The sequence below is a fragment of the Siniperca chuatsi genome, linkage group LG6 (genome assembly GCF_020085105.1).
Source record: "Siniperca chuatsi isolate FFG_IHB_CAS linkage group LG6, ASM2008510v1, whole genome shotgun sequence".
Taxonomy (NCBI): Eukaryota; Metazoa; Chordata; class Actinopteri; order Centrarchiformes; family Sinipercidae; genus Siniperca; species Siniperca chuatsi.
Window position 1 is genome coordinate 29,189,990 of NC_058047.1, and position 9,063 is coordinate 29,199,052.

Genomic DNA, 9,063 nt, shown 5'->3' on the forward strand with positions numbered 1-9,063 from the left:
ACCTAGAATTTTAAAATAGTAATAATATAATGGTAGTGGTAATAGTAATATTAATAAAAGTAATAATAATAGGAATGATAGTCATAGGAATAATAATGACAATAATAGTAACAAAGCCAATAACAACAACTGTAGTAGCAGTTGTCGAGCAAGAACACAGGGGCAGCAGGTGGCCCACAACCACAGATCCAGTCTCTGCAGCTCCGGAGGTAGAAATACCTGCTGAAAGCGTCAGAAGGAAAGAGGAGTACTCTCTTTTATTGCCAACATATCATATCTGTTTTATTATTAGTAATTATCTTTATTGTTGGGGGTTATATTTTATTTTATTTCATTGTATTGCTGTATTTCTAACTGCCTGATTGTATTGGCCTCAGTCGTGAAATATTTTAACCCTGATTCAAGCATGTAAAGCACTTTGTAACTTTGATTTTGAAAAGTGTTGTATATATAAAGTTTATTATTATTATTATTATTATTATTATTATTATTATTATTACATACACACAGCTTTCGTTTTAGCTTGTTTGTAACAATTCGCTATAAGCCGACACTGTGCTTGACACTTGTGTAAAACATAGCGGCAGTGGATGAGAGACTGTGGACAGAGCAGATTAAAATATCTCTTATTCACTTTTTACCTGCAAAGCTTTTATTGCACTTACAGTAACAAGCGTAGTTGTCGTAATCTTCACCTGGTTCACTGTGTCTCCACTGCAGCCTCTCTGCTCTTCTGTTTGCTGACTTCACTCTGTGTATGTGGAGGAGCTCAGCCCCAACACAGAGAGCAGGTGAGAGGCTGAAGCATGATAATAAATTACACCAAAATGTTAAAAAGTACAGATAAAAAAAAAACGGTAACATCAGAGCTTATCAATACTACGGTTTAATAATTTTGCCTGGAGCCCGTTTAATACTTGGTTTCAGCACCCATCCCTACAGAGAAATAAGTGCACATTAAATAAAATTACCATAACTTTTATTATTTTATTTTTTTAGATACAAGGGAGCATACTCAGTCGACTCATGAACTTTACAGTTATAAGCAAAGGCCAGCATCTGCAGCATCTGTAGCCATCTTTACTTATCCCTGGGGGGTAAAGCCCTTATGTTCCCTAAGGTTTTGTTGAACCTCTCGGTGTGGCCATACCCCATGGGATGATTAAGTGTTGTTCTTGACTTTTTCACACCAGTGATCTGCAAAAGCTCCTGCATCTACTGACTACAGGTATCCATAGACGCAAAAGTATATATCCCACAGCTGACATGTTTTGCTGACTGGTCAGAGCATTTGAAGGCATGGGTTATTTTATGAAATGGTCTGTCACCGCCAACACATCCACACACTTTCCCTTGGAATCCTCTGCAGACCAGGGGCCTCATTACAGAAACTTCCTATCTTATCTCAGTCTAGGATGATTTAGGAGTTTTGGTATTACAGAAACATGTTTCCTAACTGCATTTAGGAAAAAATCCAATCTTAGGATAGGAATTTAGTTGTTACATAATCGTCCTAACTGAAGAATTTGAAGTTAGCAATCCTAAATTAGGATGGCAAAGACTCTTTCCTCAATTCAAAATAACTGCCAACAATGGCAGCACCACTGTTGTTAGGTCTGTATGGTAATTACAATGAAGATGGGGGACAACATGAACACCATCATTCATTTTGAATTTGATCGACGTGTTACATCAATTCAAATCTTTATCCTGGGCATAATTGGGAAGAAAACTTTTCAAAAAGGTGGGGTTTCCTCCACGATGAAAGCCTCCGACCCATTGCTAAAATTGAATGCCCATCTTTCCTTGACCATTATAGCAAGCTAGCTAGCAGTGACAAGTGAAGTGAGACAGCCGTTGTCAAGGCTACAGGCAGTCTTGTGTACATTCTAAACACATGACAGGATGAGTGCCGATTGAAGAATCGAGTTTACAGTTCTAGTTAGGATTTCTGAAGTTAAGTTAAGATACGAGGTCTGAGATAGGATAGGACACAGCCATGAGTTTAAGATAAGACAAGCAGTTAGGAAATGTTTCTGTAATGAGGCCCCAGAAGTCCAGGCAGACCAGTTCTAAGGTGCTTGTGGTCTTGATACTTTCAAGCTTGGCTCTTTCCTCAGGCTCCAAAGTCTTGACAACACAGCACTTGCAGGATATTTCATATTCTCTGACATCGGGCTCCATATCAGCTCAGAAGAATCTCTGCCTTGCCAAGTACAAGGTCCTGCTCTGACCCTGATGTCCAGCATCATCATAGACACCATGCAGAACATGGCTGACCAAGGAGGAGGATGCCATGTGTTGATAGTGTTTTTTCCAGTAAGTGAGTCCTTACACACTCTGCACAGGATGTCATCAAGCATTTTGTTTTTCTACCAGTGTTTCAGGGTTTTAAGAACCTTTAACGGCAGTCCAGCTCTCTCTTCTTGATGGCCATCTCCAACAGGTGACAAATGGAATGACCTGTGAGAGTGTGGCATCCCTTCTCTGTTCATTCTGGAGCTCCTGGAGTGAGAAGAAAAGAAGAAAGGGAGAGTGCCTTGACTTGGTGGGGCCAGTTTCTCCAGGTCTTGAGTGAGCCAAGAGACCACCCATTGCTTGGAACTCTGATCCCACTCAACATGGCCTGCCAAGACTAAAGACAATTCACCGTCAGTCAGAGAGTGATGCTCCAAATTCTCTGGTGAAAGTGGGCATTCAACACTCCGGTGGTTGGCACTTATTCACCTCCTGGACTATACCGTTTTGGACTTGTTGCAACTTGCTTAAGGCGGCAGCAACAATGTTGTTACTGTCAGGTATGTACAGTACTTGATGCTGAAGTTATATGGGTAGTTAACTTGGCTACCTATCTTTGCTCACACGCAGTGAGTTTGGGTTTTGTGAGGATGTAGGTTAGGTGATTATTGTCTGTCCAAACAGTGAAGGTGTGTCCCTTTAGCCAATGGCTAAATATATCCCAAACAGACCACTTCAAAGCCAAAAGCTCTAGGCGGTGAGAAGGATAGTGGCTCTGAGCACGGATGAGTGCATTGTTGGCGAAGGCAATAGGGCATGCTTTACTTTCACCCTCTTGGACCTGAGATAATACAGCACCTAAGCCATTTTGAGAGGCAACCGTAGACAGAATAAATGGTTGGCTGAAATCATCATGCTCAAGTATGACAGACTTCAAGAGTGCAGTTTTCAACTGTTCGAATGAGCATGTATGTTCCTCTCTCCAATCATTTAGGTGTAACTTCCTAAATGCAGTAGCACCTCATGCATTTCCTTTCTTTCCCTTCGATGCAGCAGCCAGTGCAAACAGTGGCTTGGCTATGCGGGAATAATCATATATGAACTGCTGATAGTACATGACCATGTCCAGGAATGACTTGATCTTCTGAGAGGGTGTAGCACCATCCTCCCTCATAAGATCAGACACCGCCATGATAGCAATGGCCTTGACCTGATCAGGGTCAGTTGACACACCATTTTCAGCCACAACATGCCACAAAAATCTCACACTTAGTAGCTGACATTTTTGGGGGGCCAGCATTAAACTATGACTACGCAGCCTGCTGAAAAATGTTTCAAGCCTCCTGAGAGCTTTGGCTTCGTTGGGACAGTACACAAGCACATTGTCCAAGTACATTTTACTTTTTCTTAACATAGGTTATCTAGATGCAGTGTAATTACTAGTTCAGCTGTACTAGATATTTGATATATTTAGTAGATATATCTTTTTACGGCCCTAAGACTACTTTGAAAAGAACTACTAACAACTGTGGTGCTGATTTGTATCAAGCTGCATGGCGAACATCTAGGGAATTGTAGTTTTTAGGAAATATTACTGTTTTTCAAAGGACTGGAAGTTGTAAATACTGAATTGAGAGTACACTGGGGAGTTTAAGGGGATGGTAAACACATTTATGTAATCAAATTTTAAATATCTAATTGTTAAATGGGTGAAAATAAATTTTAAACTTATTTATTCTCTTGTGCAATTAATTATATCTATATTTATATTGTGCAACTGTCCTTTATTTATATATATATATACAGTGGTGTGCAAAAGTGTTTGCCTCCTTCCTGATTTCTTATTTTTTTTGCATGTTTGTCCCACTTAAATGTTTCAGATCATCAAACAAATTTAAATGTTAGTCAAAGATAACACAAGTAAACACAAAATGCAGTTTTTAAATCAAGGTTGTTATTATTAAGGGAAAACAAAATCCAAACCTACATGGCCCTGTGTGAAAAAGTGATTGCCCCCTAAACCTAATAACTGGTTGGGCCACCCTTAGCAGCAACAACTGCAATCAAGCATTTGCAATAACTTGTCCATTACAGAGCTGTGGAGGAGTTTTGGCCCACTCATCTTTGCAGAATTGTTGTAATTCAGCCACATTGGAAAGTTTTTGAGCATAAACTACTTTAAGGTCATGCCACAGCATCTCAATAGGATTCAGGTCAGGACTTTGACTAGGCCACTCCAAAGTCTTAATTTTGTTCTTCTTCGTCTGTCAGCCTCACTAGAATGCTGTATCAAATTCACATTTGAATCCATATAAGGTTCAGCTATTATGCAACACACTATTAAATATTCAATTTCAATGCCATATACCAGAACAAGGTCGAGCGTGTGGTTATGTGTGGGTTTATGTACACTCTGACAAAAGCCAATCAAATCTAATAATGAGATAAATGCAGTACTAAGGCTATCATTATCGATGTCCACATGAATATTGAAATCACCTGCAATAATTACTTTCTGTTTTAAGGAGTAAACATGATAAAAAACGTAAAAAAAACTGAGAATTCAGATAAAAATTTGGACCAGGAGCACGTTATACCATAACAAATAGAATTGGCTGTCATGTTTTCCAGGTTGGGTGTGAAAGACTAAGAACAAGGCTTTCAAATGAGTTATAATTAAGTTTAGGTTTAGGGTTGATTAATACGCTTGATTAATCAATATGATACTCTGATATTAAATCATTCACTAGTACAGCTTAAGATGACAGAGATCTGATGTTTAAGAGTCCACATTTAATTCTCCTATTTTCTTGTGCTATTTCAGCGTTTTTGTGTTTTTAGGTATAACTCCTCTTCTGTTAACTTTTGGTTTTATTAATTTAAGTGGTCAGGGGGCAGATACCGTCAATAAGGAGTTTTTTGATGGTTAACTGCTCTGGAAGCGCAGAGAAGCATGTAGGACTGCAACTCACACACATTTCAAAGTTCAGGAGTAGTTCACATATTAAATTAACTGACCTCTAAGTAGTCATGGTTTTGGTCTACTAATAAACTCGGCCAGATTTCTAGATATGAGAGCTGCTCCATCCAAAGTGGGATGAATGCCATCTCTCAGACCAGGTCTTCCCCAGAAAGTCCAAGAATTATCTACAAAGCCCACATCATTAGCTGGACACTACCTCGACAGCCAGCATCGGAATGAAGACATGCGGCTAAACATGTCATCACTGGTCTGGCAGGGGCCCAGAGAACACTACGGAGTCTGACATTGTCTTTGCATATGTACCCACCGACTCAACATTAACTTTAGTGACCTCTGATTGGCGTAATCAGGAGTCGTTACCACCGAAATGAATAACAATCTTACTGTATTTACGCTTATCATTAGCCAGCAGTTTTAAATAAGATTCAACATCGCCCACTCTATGGTCGCTGGTGTCGCTAACTTCACGTTTCTGAAAATGGAGCTGCCAACAATCAGAGTTGGTTTCTCAGCGGGTGTGTCGCTGAGTGGGGAGACCTTGTTAGAAACGTAAACAGGTTGGTGGTGAACTGTGGGCTTCCGCTTAGGGCTATGCTTCCTTCAGACAGTCACCCAGCTTCCCTGGTTTCCCAGCTGCTTGGGAGCTGCTGGGGGACAGATAACAGGAGCTGCCTCTGGTCGATCCGCTTGAGCAGAACAAGTGTATGTTTAAATGTGTAGCAGATAGTTAGTCACTATAATAAAGAATCGAACAATTTTAATTGTGATGAGCTAAAGCAGCAAAAATACTCTACTAGTAACACACAAACACCGGTGACCGGAAATGAGACAAACACATGTCAGCATGTTCACCACACAAACTGACATATGGCAATCCAAAGGGGTACTGTTTGAAAAAGTAAATAGGGAAGAGATGGCTGTTACAATGCTGGCATAACAGTTATCATTTATGTATCATATAACATAACAACAACAATGACGATAATAGCGGTCACTGCGTTGAACTAATGTCCACTGAAAAAAATCACATGATCCACTCATCAGCACAAAGGGTCCTCTAGACACCACTTTTTCTACAAGAGAAAAGGTACATGCACTGAGCTACTAGCTAAAGTGAGTTAGCAACATACACAAAGTATGAAGCCTATTAGTCATTATTTCAAAAGACAGCATGTGACAGAAACTTAAGTTTCGGAAGTATCGTCTGAAATAGTTGACGGCGAGGAGGAGATGGACATACAAGGCGACGAAGAAACGTTAACTGAAAAACATCCCTGTTTTCAGCTTTGTGACAATTCATTTTCCAGCTAATCCGGGTAGGGGGGGAGTTAAAAAGTTTATTTAGCTTAAGAAGTAGGAGAATTTTCTCAACCCATAAAGAAACACTTAATCCTTCAGTTTATCACAAACATTCACATTCAGAATCACCACAGTTGGAGATACATGGTTTTCACTGGACAGGAAGGGTATGAAAAATTGTCATCTGACCCCCAGATTTGCTTAAAGTTAAGATAAATTTTGGATCATGTTTAAATAAGAGAAACTTTCACTGAAAATGTAAACTTCTCTCACAGTAGAGAACTCCTTTACCTGAGACAGGTCCAATCTCCACACCCTCATTTTCCATTGAGGATTTCAATGTCAAACTGCACTCTCTCTTTTTAGGTATGTCTCCTCTGTGTAATCCATTTGAGAAAGAGCAGAGTATTTATATGAAGACATCTTTCTCAATTACAGTATTTAGTGAGACTGTGCTGTGCATTAATTGTAGTCTTTACCTGGGTTGCGTGTTTTTGGACTGTGTCCTTCTTCATGATGGTACCTAGGAGTTAGAGCACTACCACTCCAGCCCCCCTATGTCCTCCTTTTAGCCCATCTCCCTTTTCGTTTCGTCCCTAAACAGCCAGTCAGAGTTATTTTGAAGTGAAGGCAAAGGCAAATATGAAAAGAGCGAGTGTCCTCCGTGAAGTTGCCGTTTCATTGTGGCTATTCCCCAGTCTCGCCTTGCCTCAGGCCTGAATGGCACTCTACCTCCAGTCACTAGCTGGCAGCCTGGCATGTCCCGCGCGTTCTCCACAAGACACAGATTATCTTCTAATTCTTTGAAGAGGTTGCATGTGAAGAGGACAAAACAGGAGCGCCTCTCTTCCCAGCGCGCTGCCGTGACATAAATACTAATGTGGTTCAAATTAAAGGCTCACCATTCGAAACACACTTTGACTCAGAGTAAGGAGGTCAGCCGACTCTGGTGTAGCTAATGTTATTATAGTTACACTAAGGGCAAGGGGACACACACTGAAGGTCTGACTGTGCAGGAGGTGTGTGAACTCACTGCATAGAAATTTAGCGCCTTTTAAATTCCAACTGTACTTTTTTTTTTTACTCCTTTTAGCTGTGTCAAAGTTCAGAAAATGACTTTTTTATTCTCCGCTATTTAATTTCCCCCTAATTCAGCTTTATGAACATTAATAACTTTTCAAGGCCACACCCATCCTGTAGTCTCCCTTTAACATATTTACTTTACACTTTATGGGACTCAGTTATCGTCTAACTATTAAAACTATGACTGACAGTTATGATTTTGAGTTATGAATATGAATTATGAACAGTAGAGGAAAGTAAGTACAATTTTGAAGCACTTGTACTTTACTTGAGTATTTCAATGTTATGCTACTTTACTCCGCCACATTTATGTGATAGCTATTGTTACTAGCTACTTGCAGATTATGATTGTACATACAAAACAATGTGAGTTTTTAAAATATAATGTATTGTTACAAATTAAGCCACTCAACATTATATAAAGTAGTAAGACTTAGCTCCACATCTACAAACTACAGCGTAAAAGAGTAAAATGCTGATTACACATTAATCCATCAGTAATAACTGATACAATGATACTGTAGTACTGTGCTGTGATTGTTCCTATGCCCCATGTTATTTAGTATGTCAGTTATGTTGAGATAACTACAGTGTAAATGATAATGGCTATGGTAATGTTAGCCTAACTGGCTACCGGAACTATGTAGGGGGCAGTTTGTTTCTAGCCGGTTGGTACATGTTGTTGTGATCGCTCACTGGCTCTGGTGTGGACTTGAAAATTTCGTCTTTACTGGAGTTACAAATTATGTTGCCATCCTCTACAGTAAAGGAAGATAAACATTATATTCCTTATCTCGAGTAATCCTTCCTCCTGCCAGTAGACGTCTGAATATCCTGTGTTGCTTTAAGCTAACAATTGGTGTCAGAATTGGGATCTCTGAGTCAAGAGTTCATGACTGGGAGATACAGCCTCGTCACATTGGATGATCGCTCCAGCAGGTATTAATTAAAAGAAGACAAAAGGCGAAAGAAAAAACAAACAAACACATTGATCAGCCAGACTGCACGCTTCTAGCTAGCAATAGAGGCAATGCTAACCACCAGAGTCAGCTGTGTAATGTTACGCTGTGTGCACAAAAGCTGGCCATCTGCCAAGTAAATCTGCACTGTTAAAAACGGAACAAGATAAGATTTGACTGCACTGTTAAAAATGAATAGGTAAATAAAGGACATTACAATAAAGAACTGTTTACTACAAGCCGAGTAAGGCAAATTACTGAAATAAAAGAAGAAAACTAAAAATAAAGGAAATTATGGATGAAAATGAGGAATTACTAGGAGCTATAGCAGTGCCCTCAGATCAGGGGCCACCAGCAGGGCTGAAAATGCTATTGGATCACCAGGCCCAACAGTTTAAACAGCTGTTAACACCAGTTAACACCATCAACATTCTAACAGACTCCAGTACAACCCAGCATTCAAACGGTTACAGCATTTGCAGCAGAATTAGAGGTAATTCT